The sequence below is a fragment of the Lytechinus variegatus genome, chromosome 16 (assembly GCF_018143015.1).
Source record: "Lytechinus variegatus isolate NC3 chromosome 16, Lvar_3.0, whole genome shotgun sequence".
Lineage (NCBI taxonomy): Eukaryota > Metazoa > Echinodermata > Echinoidea > Temnopleuroida > Toxopneustidae > Lytechinus > Lytechinus variegatus.
In genome coordinates this window covers 16862454-16877652 of record NC_054755.1, presented here as the reverse complement: position 1 = coordinate 16877652, position 15199 = coordinate 16862454, and positions in this window count along the sequence as shown.

Genomic DNA, 15199 nt, shown 5'->3' with positions numbered 1-15199 from the left:
GGGGGCACTTCCATTGACGAGTGGATACCATGCGCGACCACGGGCTCTCGAAAACTACACGTAATTCCATATTCTGAAAATGCACCCCTTAACAAGTATTGGCGTGTGAAACCCTACCCTTAACAAGTATTGGAAACTAAACGATCCTCTTGGCAAATATTCCCTGAAATGAACACCTAAACAAGTACAGGAATATGTCACGGGTCCTTCGGTAGTTGGTTTTGCCTTTGCACATTAGTACGACCCCACCTTCCAGACCTCGCGCAAATCTGACTCTAAACACGTAGTATTGGGGCGAAAAGGACATCCTTTATAAAACATTTTAATTTTGTTTTATCATCCCCGCAAATTTGACCCTAAACACGTAACTTTCCTAGCGAAATAATAGATACACTTTTTTCATTATTTTTGAGTTTTTGATACCCTAATCACGTTACGTACGTAACGTGCCCTTTCTTGAAAAAGACCTCCTTTTTACGTGTTTTTTTGGTCGTGCATGGTATCCACTCGCCAATGTAAGTCCCCCCCGGATTCGATAGGATTAACGTTGAGTAATATGTCACTATTGAGAACATGTTAACCAAATTCTGATATTCAAATTCACTACAATATATCGCTAAATTATCAATGATACATGAATACGTTCTGACAGATATTGTTTTAGATAACAAAAAGTCCACCATTAACCTTCGACATATTCCTGTGATGTTTATTATACTTAGACAAGAAGTCGATATGAAATGTAAAGAATAAGCGTACAGTTTGAGCTATTTCATATCATGGGGGATAATATCCTTCCATCAGATATTTCTTTTTTTACATGGCAATTTATGAGAAGATATTTTTTGTGTTAATGAAACTAGCCAGATAAGGTGCCTGAAGTGAAATATTATGCCAAGTTTGTCTCGTAACGTGGAGCGTTGTGGCCCAGTGGATTAGTCTCCGGACTTTGAAACAGAGGGTCGTGGGTTCGAATCCCAACCATGGTGTAATTTTCTTCAGCAAAAAATTGACCCACAATGTGCTGCACTCAACCCAGGTGAGGTAAATGGGACCTGGCCGGAATTTATTCCTTGAAACGCAGCGCGCGTAACAGCTGTACTGCTAAGCCAGGGTAATTATGCTGCATATACTGTAGAGCGCTTAGAGACTTCTGACAAAGTAAGTATTAAGCGCTATACAAGCAAGTATAATTAGTATTATTGTTGTAATTAATGCTTTATTTATCGTAGCTGATGAGGTTATACATAAATCATTATGATTACGTTGTAATTGCGATGGAACGGCAGTGAACACAGTAAAAAAATAGCAAGTTGTTTAAGCCTGTCTCTTTAACAACAGGTTGTTTAGACTTTTTTGTAATTGCTTAAACTTTTTAAACAACTTGTTTAAAAAGTTTAAACAGCTGTTTAAAAAGTTTAAACAGCTGTTTAAAAAGTTTAAACAGTATTTGTTAGAGTGACAGGCTTAAACAACGTCCTTAAAATTTTAAACAGCGTTTTTACAGTGAATAAAGGAGTTGTGAGTAAAAGATACATATTTAAACAGCTCGTCTATAAGATATTACTTCCCACCAGGCGCGGATCCATGGGGCCGAGTGGGCCTTGCCCCCCCCCCTCACGCTCAAAAAGGGAAGAGACGAATAGAAGAAAAAAGAGATAGGAAGAGGGGGGAATGAAGACACGAAAGAGAGAGAGAGAAAAAAAATAAAGAGGGGAAGAAGAGAAAAAAAAGAGATTGGAATTGAGGGGGGAATGCAGAGACGAAAGAGAGAGAGAGAAATAAAGAGGTGGAAGAAGAAAAGAAAAAAGAGATAGGAATAGGGGGAATGAAGACACGAAAGAGACGAAAGAGAGAAAAAATAAAGAGGGGGAAGAAGCGAAGAAAAAAAATTTGAAGAGGGGAGAATGCAGAGACGAAAGAGAGAGAGAAATAAAGAGGGGAAGAAGAGAAGAAAAAGAGATTGGATGAGAGGGAAAGGGAGAGAGAAAGATAGGGAGAGGGGAAAGGCAGAGAAGGAAAAGGAGAGAGACGAAGAGGGGAAGAAGAGAAGAAATCAATGAGAAAAGAAGGGAGAAGAAAATAGGAGAGGAAGACTGAGGGGGGGGGGGTGGAGGCGGAACATCTTGGTGGCACTTTGAATATTTCATAGACTATTGATATGATCGATATAAATGGTGACTTGAAATGTGCGATGTTTGCTATTAATTCTTAAGGTTCATCCTTAACAATAAATGATTTCATTAGAAAATGTGTGAACAATTATTTCACAATTTGAAGCAATTAGATTTTCATTAGATTCCATTCTCTCAGGATCTCTGTTACCGATTAAATGTAAAGCTCACACTGACAAAATAATGTGCAAAAGTCTTACAGAAACATGTCATTGAACGGCGATCAAGATCAATCAAAGAATAGCATAATTATGGAATTTAATAGTTTCAATTTTGTGACACTATTTGCGATAAGCTTTCAGGTATGTCAAGGTGGTAAATTTGTTTTGATAAACATGATTAAAAATAATAATCATTTTCTCAGAAATAGAAAGTGTTTTAGATGTTTATACACTCTAAAAACAAATCGGTCAAAAATGACTAGTGAATATGGTCAGCTGGGTGCACTTCTTGTTCTAGTCATATTTGATTATTTTCTAGTCGTATTTTACTAGAACAGAGTTATTTTTAACTAGAATATATTATACATATGTGACTAGCATATCAGTTTCAACCAGCTGACTACTTTTCTAGTCAATTTGACTGATCTGTTCTAAGAGTGTATCATTCCATGTCAGATATCACATGTTAAAGAACAAGTCCACCTCAACAAATAGTTAATTTGAATAAAAAGAGAAAAATCCAACAAAAATAATGCTGAAAATTTCATCAAAATCGGATGTAAAACAAGAAAGTTGACATTTTAAAGTTTCGCTCAATTACACAAAACAGTTAAATGCATATACTGGACGGTACCCAAATGAGGAGACTGATGACGTCATCCACTCAATAATTTTTTTGTATTGCATTATATGAAATGTTATAATTTTCTCATTGTCAAGTGAATCAATGATTAATTCCTCCCTGAATATGTGAAATCGGCATTGTTTAAGAATTATGGTTAAGTCAGCTTGGTCCTTATTGTCAAATCCGTTTAAAAAATAAAATATTGTATAATTCAAACAATAAAAAACAAAAGAAATAGTGATGGACGTCATTGACTGACTAATTTGCATGACACTGAGTTGTGCATATCACTGTTTTGTGAAAAATAAGCGGAACTTTAAAATGTCAACTTTCTTATTTTACATCCGATTTTGATAAAATTTTCAATGTTATTCTTGTTGCATTTTTATTCAAATCAACATTTTGTTGGCCAGGGGTGGCCTTGTCCTTTCACCAACTTTGAATTAGTTGTATTTTTGATTATTGTGATGAAATAAATAAAAATTACATCAAGCAAAACACATTGCGATGCAATGTATACACTCTAAAAACAAATCAGTAAAAAAATAATAGTTAATAGGGTCAGCTGGGTGCAACTGTTATTCTAGTCATATATTTGACTATTTTCTAGTCATATTTGACTAGAACAGAGTTATTTCTGACTAGAAAATATGTCAAAAATGGGAATATCAGTGATTGCCATATCAGTTGCTCCCAGCTGACTGGTCTAGTCAATTTGACTGATTTGTTTTAAGAGTGTATGTAGGGAATCGCTTATTTAAACAAATACTGCGAAGCCTGAGGATTTACGTGTTTCATCCTAACATATCTGAAGCTGCTCGCGTGGCGTTAAGGCGCTGTCACACCTTGGCGCAGACAGCGTATGCCCGACGTATGAGGAATTTGGCGAATACGCTGGCGTACGTCGAATACGTTACGGGTGAGTTTTGCATACGTTGAGTACGCTAAAACACGCTGGTATACGTCGTCATACGGCGAGGTCGTCGAAAAATTTTGTGCAAGCACAAAATTTTTCGACGTATGCCAGCGTATGGCTCATACGTCCCGCAAACGCGGGCCATAAGTTGTAGGCAAGTTACGCGATCGTTGATACACGTTGACACACGTTACTCGTAAGTTACTCATAAGTCGATGTACGTCGAGATAATGTCCAGCGTACCCTAAAACTTACTTCTAACCTATGAGTAACGTGCTTTGAACGTATGTGTAACTTAACTCCAACGTATATTGACGTATGAAGACGTGCTCCGGACGACCACAAAACTTACTGAACGTGTTTATAACTTACAGCTACCGTATAATGGCGTATTGACAACGTTTATCATGTTTATAGGAATTGGTATATAAAGGTGGGGTTCACAGGAGTTTTCTTCGGCATGGCGGTGGTGTTGATAGGTGATGTATCGTGCGGTTATGATTTGAATAGTCGAGCGGCAGCCTTTTTATAGGCTACGACACGTGTTCGTCAGCAATACGCTGCCGCGCGCTATGCGTAAGTTAGGCTATCGTAGGGCATAAGTTGTGTACGCCAGCAATACGCTAAGCATTCGTTGGAATACGTTACTTATAAGTTAACGAAGCCTTCGATATAAGTTACTAATACGTTATGTATACGTCCAACCCGTTATTAATACGCTAAGTATACGCCCAGAGTTGAAAAAAATCAAAGTTCAGCGTATGCCGACGTTTTAGAGAAATTTTGATACGTCGGGCATACGCTGTCTAAAACGCCAAGGTGTGACACCACCTTAACATAATGGTATTCAAACAACATCCCTGTAAAGTTAAACGCGGCCCCACTCCTCTCCCTCCATGCTTTTAACAGTGTAGCAAAAACAAAATTATAATGATAATAGTACTAATAATAATAAGATGATGATAATAATGATAATAAAAATAATAATGATAATAATAATATGTAACATTTATAATGCGCTTAATGCAAATGTTTCGCAGCACTGCAAGCTATTACCCCGTCTATAATTACCTGACAAGAAATACAGAACTCATACCAAGTTTAATTTCTCTTTTAGACTGACAAATGGCACATAAAACAGACTCGTAAACTCTTGGCAGGAATAATTATTGTCACTTGCTTTGGAATCGTGAAGTAATTTTAAACATTCAAAACTGAAGGAAGGTAATAAAACCCAATTTCAGGGGCAATAATAGCTACTTTCATGAAGTCGAAGAGTGTCTTTATTTTGTTAAAAACAAGCTTAAAATCCACAACATCGTTAACACCGACGTTCAAGAACAACACGGGATTCGTTTGTTCCAAGTCAAGTTTAATTTTTCTTTTGAAGCTGACTAATGGCACATTAAAAAAGATTGAACCCTTAGCTGGAATAATCGTTGTTTCTTCCACTGGAATCGTGTTGACATTTTAAACAACAGAACAATTAAAAATGGAATGATAAAAATGTAAATAACTGTTAATAATGCCAGAGCAATCAAACAAATGTTAATGTGGCATTGATTCATCGAGTCGAATGAGTGGTATCATTAACTTCCAAGCTTAAAATCAACAGTAACCACACAAGGCTTTCAGTTTGAAGTATCCATCAGTCCGATCAGCTTATATCTCCGAAATGGCTTATGTCGAATTACTACTTTTATTCATCTGGCTGGGTAAGAATAATCGAATTTTCTTTTTTTTATTAAAAGAAATGATTGTTTAGCCACAATGTTTAGAAAAGAAAGAGAATGGGATATTATAAGAGTATTAGATATTTTCAATATTTTTAATTTAGACTTTTTTATAAAAAAAGATACACTTACCTAAAAATAATACTTGCGAAATCAGTTATAGAACTTATAAAACATTTGAATTATTATTATTTATTGATTTTTCTCTGAAGGAACGATAAAAGCAAGAAATACAAATTAGATTATTCCCATAGCTTTTTTCACTGGACGAAGAATGTTCATCTCTACAATCCTTAATCACAAATACAATAGACAAATGACCTACCATTGTCAAGCTTAGAATCTCTTCTTTCATCTGAATTGACTTAGATTATTTCTCATTCACGCATGAGTGAGCAAAAACAATTTGAAGAGGGGATACCAAAAAATCATTTGGCGGGCTGTATCTGGTTTTCAAAAGGAAAACCTCATTTGTAAAAAGTTCATTATCTGCTCTTTAATTTGATACCTCAATTACAGAAAATGGTCCAGAAATAACAAAGTTCTGGTTATTTGAAATAAGGCTTGAATTTCAATAATTTCATAAATATGAAGAAGTTTTACAGGCTCGCGCTCAAACTCACTCGACACTCCGTTTTGTTGACGATCTGCCATGCAAAATTTTGTTTACCATGCGATGGCTTCTGTGGGAAACCGGTGAAAACACGCATATTTAATAAAATTATGGAAACACAAGCATTGTTTCGAGGAGCATAATTTTCTTACTTCTTGACTATTTTTGTGATTAAGGTATCAAATAAAAGAGCAGATATATTTTTAGGCATGTGATTTTCTTTCTGAATTTCAGGTACCCCCGCCAAATGGGTTTTTGGTATCCGTTCTTCAAATTGTTTTTTGCTCACTCATGCGTGAATGAGGAATAATCTCAGTAATATCAGATAAAAGAGGGGATTCTACATTGGTAGGCCATTTGTCTATTGTATTTGTGATTAAGTTATGATAAATCATCGCTTAATCCCGGTTTCGTTTTTTTTTTAACACTACACTCTCGAAATGGCTGCCAAATAGAAAATAAATATATCACTTTAAGGGAGAACAATACGACATATGAAAGCCAATAAAGTCAACTTTCAAATGACACCAAAAAGTTGGAAAACTATTCATGCTTGAGCGTCGAGCACTGCCCTCTGAAACAAAGGGTATGAAAATTAGACTGGGCTGGAATTAGCCTTTCAATTTATGTCAGTGTTTGAGAGGCAAATCCTCTAGAACTTGCAAAGTTAAGGGCGTTGTGATAAATTAATAATCAACCGTGATCTTTTTTGTTTTGTTTAAGCAAATTTCATAAATTATTATATTAGAATTTAAGTCTAATGAGTGAACACAAATCACACTTTCTTTGGCAGCATTTCAACTTTATATGGATCTCAGCAACGTGTTCATGGGAGTCGGGAGAATAGGGGGTGAGATAACTTAAGTGGGAGAAGTAGGTTGATGGAATAAGGGTCAACAGAACATTTAGCCCCCTCCTCCCTCTCTCTCCAACCCTCCCCTCCTGTTGTGTTGAGAGACTGATTGCTATTGTCATGTTCTCGTGAAGTCCAGAGCAGAATGTTGATTTAATGATCAATTCTGAATTGGGGCATCAACTGTTTCATATCAATCATTAAATCAACTCATTCAATGTGCTCAATCAAACATACATTTTTCTTCAATAAATTATTTCTTAAATCATCACAATCAGATTACCAATTTCTTTGTAATCTTTGGATAAAAAAAACTGACCATCAACCACAAATCACTAGGTAGTTAACCCTAAATAGACTAGGCTATTTCGATGCCTAAGAAGACGGGGGGGGGGGGGGGCTGATCCCCTTATGATCTCGGCCGTCGATCGCACGATCGCGACGAAAATTGGCACTCGCGTTACCCATGGCATTATCTACTAAACTATAATTTCGAATTCTGCGAAAAATCTCAATACTCATTATGCTAATTTATGTGTAAAATCCTTAGTTTGCTCTAATTAATAAAATTATGCCCCTAAAATGCTAATTTTTGTTTCCCAGACTCTAGATAGGCATCTGATCAAATTTATTTTTCAAAAATTTCAACATCACATTTACTTTCTTATGTATTGTATTGTTTTCTAAATTTCTTATGTATTTCTCTGTTTTTCGATTTTTTGTTTTTTCAATGGAAATCGTCAGGGACTTTATCTTGACCATAAAAAAGATAAAATTTTGTTGATTTTAAGCAGTCAAAGGAAATATAATCTTACATTTATGAATTTTGGCTAAAAACACTATTAGCATTATAAATAAATATGACTTTTAACTTGTAAAAGGACACAAAGATAAGGAATGCCCTTTTAATAAAGTCTCACCATATCTCGCCCTCTTGCTTGTAACAGGTACCATGACATTACTCTGACTCTGACGAACACACTTCTAAGGTCAGCAAGATGAATATGCTACACTAAAATTACAATTCCTGTTCAATCATGCATTCAATTTCAATTTAGTAACTCGTGAAATTTGCCTAAGAAACCAAAACTTATCTCACTCATTAATTTAGCATAACACCCACAGCTTTGCAAGTTCCAAAGGACTGAACTAAAAAAAAAAAACTGTAAAGCTAATCCCTGCCCAGCCTAGCCAAGCTAGTCGAAAGTTGATTATACTGGCTTTCCATATATATAAGTCTCTCCCCCCCAAAAAAAGTGATATATTTGTTTTATTTCGCAGCCATTTCAAAACTGTATTTTTTTTTTAACGCAATGTCAGTAGTAATGCAACGAGTATCACGATGATTTTAGGTTCATTTAAACCCCTAGGCCTATTAATCTCTTTCTATAACAGGCACACGAGGCGTAATGACATCACCAATGATCTTCTGCGGTAAGGGAAATAGAAACGATGAAAATTACCAAGGTCAGATGAACTTGGAAGAAGTCAATCCTATCTTAATGACGTGGGCATCAGAGTATGTGACGCCTAAGAGTAAACTATTAGCTTGCCTTTCGGGTACGTAGGTATAGTCATGATAGTTGCAGTCAGTGGCTGATTCACAAATTTTCAAGGGGGATATATAAACTATATTGTGATATTGTTGGGTTGAACATTGTGAGGGAGCGAAAGGTGGAGAGGGTATGAGGAATGTGTATCGTCATGGACAGGACTCTTAAGAATGTCACAAAAGCAATATTTTGCAAGCGTTGCTGACCTGCAAACAATACATTTCAAGCGGCGTTTGGATTATGGACTGGATACGTGCACTAATAAACAAATGTGCGAGGTTAAGTGCGAGCTGATTATTTTTTTCTATCTGATGATCTGAATAGGGATATTTCAAAGACTGCACTTTTAATTCTAGAAAAGATAACTAAACAAATGCTAAAACGAAACACAAGGTGATGTAATTAACCGTAATAGATCCGTAACACCAATGCCAATAGCCCGCACCTTTCGCAAACCTCTATAACGCCACATTAGAGTCTGGTAACAAAAAAGTTTACGATTAATTATAGACTTGATTTTCTAGATTGATTGTACATTTTAGTCAAACGTAGAAAAGTGTTCTACAATCATTGCTAAGCTTTGCGTTACGGGCACTATAGGCTATATCTTAGTTTTCGTGTGCGAAATTCTTTCATACGATACCAGCATGCCATGCCATGCCATTTGCCTGCCTAAGCTCGCGGCGGGACTGTACTATCATGACTATTATGACTCCAGCTGGCTGGAGACATGCGAAATGTAGATTGTGACATGGATAAGAAAGTGGTTTTTCAAACAAATCGAGTACATATTGAATGAGGAAAAACTTGCTGAATTCAGACTTAGATATAAATCATTATAGTCCATCGAATTGATTTTGCATCTAATGTGGATTATTGGATCACTGCAGTGGCGGATCCAGAGGGGGGCGCCCGGGCGCGCGCCCCCCTATTTTCGCCGGATTTTTTTTTTTTTTTTTTTTTGATGGTTATATTTACTGGATTGGTACAATGTAGTCATTTTCAAGGGCTAGATCTAGTCAAAACTATATTTTAACTTACGCTCATGGCCTTTGTGTTCGCACAAATGCACCTCTGTCATACTGTATTGCAATATGTTAATTCCGGAATTCCAGGGCGCGCAAGTCGATTGGTTGGAAAGTTGCACCACTTGTAATCGGGAGTTGCAGTGCAGTGAGTCACTGACCAGTGTGAAGATGTTGGATTGGATATCATTTTTCCCCGAAATTTTGTGTTTTTTGTAACATGCGTTTGTCCGTCTTTATGGCAAATACATGTAAATTGTAAGTAACAGATCGCGAGAGAAAGTGTCAACGATGCGAATGATAATGTCTATCCCCGAGATTATTCTTCACTCAAAGATGAAGCCTTGGTCATGTACGTTTTCACTGAAATGTATAGGTCAGACATATTTGTATTTAATGTAAACTAACTTTTACACTTTCTGGTAGATTCAGAGGCATATTATCCAGGGCGCCCCAACTAAGTTTCGCCGAAGCAATCATTCCAACGAATTATCAAGGAGCAAAATTGTATATTCTCAATCACCAGTCGACCCCACTCCGCGTTTGCTGTGTATAGGCAGCTATATGTCAGCGTAAGGAGCGAAGACTTTATGTGACGGGGGGGGGGGGGGTTGGGGGAGAATAAAAATACTTTCGTGCTGGGGAAAAACGTCCCGAGGACACATTGTGTATTGTTAAAAAGTAGAAATTGTGACATTAACCCCCCCCCCCCTTAGCCCATTTTTAATGTTTGATAATCTATAGGTTTGCTGATTACAATATATCTTTTAAAAAAATTGCCAGGAAAATCGAAAAAAAAAGTTTTAAAAATCTAGGGGGGACGACCTCCCCAGAAATATTTGAGGGAGAACACGTCCCCCCCCCATCGCTGCCGATGATATGCGCGTAAACCCAAATCCATCTGACCAAGGAGGTTGGTGGAAGACAGATTTCCCCCTCCCGGCCTGATGTGTTCCTCCGCGCACACAATGTAAATACACAAATGACAATAAACAGAATGGATTATTCGGAAATTATCGATTACAAGTCTCAGTTTCGTATCATTTAAATTTGACGTTTCAATCACACGATGCAAGCAAGTGAAGAGCCTTTGCCAAATGTATGTTTTGAATGACCGCTTATACCATAGGCGGATCCAGGGGGAGGGCCCGAGGGGCCCGGGCCCCCCCTATTGGCGGAGCAAAAAAAGAAAAAAGGGAAAAAGAAAGGAAAAAAGAAAAGGAAGGGAAAAGAGAGGAGAAAAGAAGAAAGGCAAACATAAGAGGAGGAACATGATTGAATGAAATAACATGAGGGGAAGACTTTGAACATAATTTTTTGAAAAATATATTTGTAAGGATATAAAATTTTGCTCAATATGGAGCTTGAAATATCAAACTTTGAAGTCAATATACAAAACATATTTCAGCTGGGAAATTGAACTTTCATTATTTTGTTTGATTTACAAATTGATTTTAAAAAAGTGCTCTGTAAAATGTCTGTGTTATGGTCTGAATATTATCATTTTTCTGCTTGCGCTGCGCGCTCGCAAAATTTGATTTGTCAGGTACCTATAATTTTCCTGTATTCCATAAAGTTCTCAAAAAGTTCCCTATTCAGGTCAGATTGTCAAAACGTATCAGCTAGCGCTGCACGCTAGCATTTTGATTAGTGAGTTATGTATATCCCAATATTAATTTTAAATCAAACTACTTTGATGACAGTTTATCAAAAATTTCGGCTCGCGATTTCCGCTCGCATTTATCATGCATTTTATGCATAATTACAAAAGTGCTTTAAATGTCCAGTTTCCATGCAGGCCATAATAACAGATTTCGCGCTCTCATGCTTGGGAAGTGAAAAAGGAAGATAGTCATCATTTTCTTATGATGACATAATGCCCTTAAAGAATGTCCCGGTCCTATGTAAAAACTCAAAGTAATAATAATAAAATACATCAGCTCTTTTTTAACTGTCATCCATCACGATTCACAATTTTCCCATAAAGTGTTTGCAATAAAAAGCTTAAATTGACCCTTTGTTAGATCGGAATATCATATGTTTTTAGCTCGCGATTTGCGCTCGCTTTATTGATTTTCATGATAAGAAAGATACTTAGAATACCAAAATTCTAGGTCGAAATCTAAAACACACGTTAATTGTTTTCTATTTAAATCATCCAGTTTCAGATCACAATATCAAAAAGTGTCTGCTCGCGGATCAATAAATTATCCTTTTCATGATTTACGAAACATGAATAGAGTGTCCAGAATTTTTCCGCTCGCGCTTCGTGCTCGCATCAATAAAATTTAGTTTATATACTTAGAGTCCTTCCAAGATTACAAAAAGTGCTTAGCATTTCCATTATTCAAGTAAAAATGTCAAAAATTTTCAGCTCGCGCTTCGCGCTCGCAATATTTGAATGTTGAAATATGTAACGTCTTCATGGCTAAATGCAAGCAGTCCATAACAGGTACAATTTCGAGCAGTTCAAAACGTATATAAAAATTTTCTGCTCGCGCTCTGCGCTCGCATTATTAATGTAAGGAAGATCCCCACTTACTCATTCTTTTCATGATTTACAAAACTAATTGAATAGAGTGTCTTGTTCAGTACATGTAGGTCTAAATCTCGAATTTTTTTGCTCACGCTTCGTGCTCGCATGTTTAATTATACACCTATTCTGTAAACAAAACATGCTAAGAATTTCCATTCCTTAGGTAAAAATGTCAAAAAATTTCGGCTCGCGCTTCGCGCTCGCATTATTTGATTTTTTAAAATGTGTAACGTCTTCATGGCTAATTGCAAGCAAGTATTTAACAGTACCTTTTCCATCACTTCATTTCTGCTCACTCTTTACGTTCGTAGTAATTATTAACTTGCATACACATCTTTTTTTCAGGAAGACAAACATTTCCCAGAATGTTCAAAATTTTAGGAAAAAGTACATAAGATTTCCAAAAAATTTAGCTCGCACTTCGCGCTCGCATTATATAAATAAGGGTTATGGTATTATACATTTATGTTTCATAAGAATAAAGCTAAAAAGTGACCATTAGGACTACCCCTTCAAAGAAACAAAAAATCCCGGCAAAAATCATATTTGAGCGGCCGATCGGGGAAAATATGACTGAAAAAAATTCCGGGCCCCCCCCCCCCCCCTATTGGCGAAGGCTGGATCCGCCCCTGTATACGGTGTGTGACTGGAAACCAGCTCCTAAATGAGTCAGTATGTGTCTTTTATTCATGAAGTTACAGTGATTTAAGTGTGCATTTTTCTTCTAAATGTGCTCTCAAAATACGACTTTTGGACATGATTTTTTGAAAAAGTCCTTGCCGTGGGAGGGGGGTATCCCCCCTCCCACACCCTCCCCCCGCTCGGTCGCTTCGCTCCCTCGCCGCTGGCGCCCCCCCTATTTCAAAATCCTGGATCCGCCCCTGCACTGGCAATTGATTCCATGGGTCAGATCGCCTCTCCAGCTGAACCATGTCGCATATGCGCTGATATGTACATAGTATATGCAATATTCGTCTAAAACTCACCAAACTTTGCGTTTTTCCCCTTTCCCTGCTCTTCCTACACAAACGATATGCCTCTAGCACAATGGGCATTGCATTACTTTCCCCCGAAATGGGTGATTAGATTCAAATTTTCGGGGGGAACCACTTCCATTGACGAGTGGATACCAGGCGCGACCATGAAAAGCACCCTAAACAAGGGAAGCAATTCTTTTCCAGATTATGAAATTGCATCCCTTAACAAGAATTTGGCTTGAAAACCCCTACAAGACTTGTATTTGAAATGAATCCCCTTTCCATTATTTCAAACATAGTTTTTGACACCCTAAACGTTACAGGCTTACACGTAACGTACTTGTTCACTCTTTCCCTTTTTACGCTCGCTCGCGCCTGATATATCCACATGTCAATGGAAGTGCCCCCCCCCTCGGGTGGGCTCTCGAGCTCTGGGAGGAATCAAACGTGGCTCTGGAAAGTCGTACTAAATCGCCTATGTCGCTGTTACCATAGTTTTTTGTGCACACGAACCGCAGATTTATGTTTCCGTTGTAGATGCGAAAGCTTGACAAAATCCTCATGTTACATAATTCAAATTGCAGAACAGCCTTTTACGACGGGCCCAAAAGTCTCTTCCAAAATCAACTACCGACGCAAATAAGCGTTCGCGCTCTCTCACGAAAGGTCGGGATTGTCACCGGGGTTCAAGATTTGTTTTTTTTTTTCGAAACCACTCCATCATCATCACCATGCGATATGAAAGGCATAACTATATTCAATATATTTCATACAATGCATTTCAGATCCTTGCCAGAACGGTGGAATCCGAGAAGCAGAAGACGGAATTCAAAGATGTCGCTGTCCAAAACGTTACGCAGGAAAATACTGCCAATGTAAGTATATATCATTGTTAAAGGCAGGGGCGGAAATCTCTCCCAAGAGGTAGGGGGACATGGGGCTGGAAAATTTGACAAGATTATCACCCCAAATTTAAGGTCATTCCGATGATCGGGCGCTCGAACATGATTTTTTTTTGTTTCGTTGAAGGGGTAGTTCTAATAATTACTTCTTAGCTTTACTTTTACAAATCAACATAGATATATAATATTGCAATCATAATTTATATAATGCGAGCGCGAAGTGCGAGCAAACTTTTTTTTAAAATTTTATGTATTTTCCCTAAAATTGGGACATTCTAGTCAATGCTTGTTATCCTGAAAAAGATGTGAATGCAACTTTACTATGAACGCAAAGCGCGAGCAGAATTTTTTATACACGTTTTAAACTGATCGAAAAGGTAGGCCTATATACCTACTGCTTGCAGTTAGCCATGAATACGTTACATATTTCAACAATCAAATAATGCGAGCGTCATGCGCGAGCCGAAATTTGTTACACTTTTACCTAAAGATTGGAAATTTTATTCACTTTTTGTAACTTAAACAGAATAGGTATATAACTTAACAATGCGAACGCGAAGCGCGAGCCGAAAATTTCGAGATTTAGAGATTTATACCTAAAAACAAGAAACTCTGTGATTTGTAAATAATGAGTAATTGGGAATCTTCCTGACATTAATAATGCGAGCGTGAGCAGATAATTTTTATATACGTTTTGAACTGATTGAAAAGGCAGGCCCTACCTGTTAAGGACTGCTTGCACTTAGCCATGAAGACGTTAAATATTTCAACAATCAAATAATGCGAGTGCGAAGCGCGAGCTGAAAATTTTTGACATTTCTAGGACATAAAAAATGAAATTTTAATCAATATTTGTAATTGTGATAACTTAACAATTGATGCGAGCGCAAAGCGCGAGCAAGCGAAATCGAGATTTAGACACTCTATTTATGTTTTGTAAATCATGAAAAGGATGAATTATAAGTGGATCCATCTACAATTAATAATGCGAGCACAAAGCGCCAGCAGATTACACGCGTGTGTTTCAGATTTAATCCTAGAATCTAGTCATTCTAAATACATCTTTTATCATGGAAATCAAAACGAGCGCGAAGCGCGAGCATAAAATATTTGATATTCCGATCTGAAAAG